This window comes from Ochotona princeps, chromosome 19 (assembly GCF_030435755.1).
Source record: "Ochotona princeps isolate mOchPri1 chromosome 19, mOchPri1.hap1, whole genome shotgun sequence".
In the NCBI taxonomy this organism is placed as follows: Eukaryota; Metazoa; Chordata; class Mammalia; order Lagomorpha; family Ochotonidae; genus Ochotona; species Ochotona princeps.
Window position 1 is genome coordinate 31,600,224 of NC_080850.1, and position 215 is coordinate 31,600,438.

The window sequence follows — 215 nt, forward strand, 5'->3', positions numbered from 1 at the left end:
AAACTTTTCGCGATTCTCTTGTTGCTGTTTCTGGGCTATGCCTTGGATTTAGAGGGTTCTCTGTGACCTGGTGTTCCCACTGGCTTTAACTCCCCTTTTGACTCCCCTCCCAAGAAAGGAATGGGTTTTCCAGAGATGGTGATTGGGATAAAACATAGATTTAGAGTTTGGGCAAACTTGGACTTGGAAACAATGAACTATATACTATCCAAGTG

General features: G+C 43.3%; 1 protein-coding gene across 2 annotated transcripts in view; it reads left to right on the forward strand.

Moving 5' to 3' along the window:
- LOC101519929 (stimulator of interferon genes protein) overlaps positions 1 to 215 on the forward strand; it is a 118,730-nt gene that overhangs the window by 28,335 nt on the left and 90,180 nt on the right. The gene's annotated exons all lie outside the window — the stretch shown is intronic.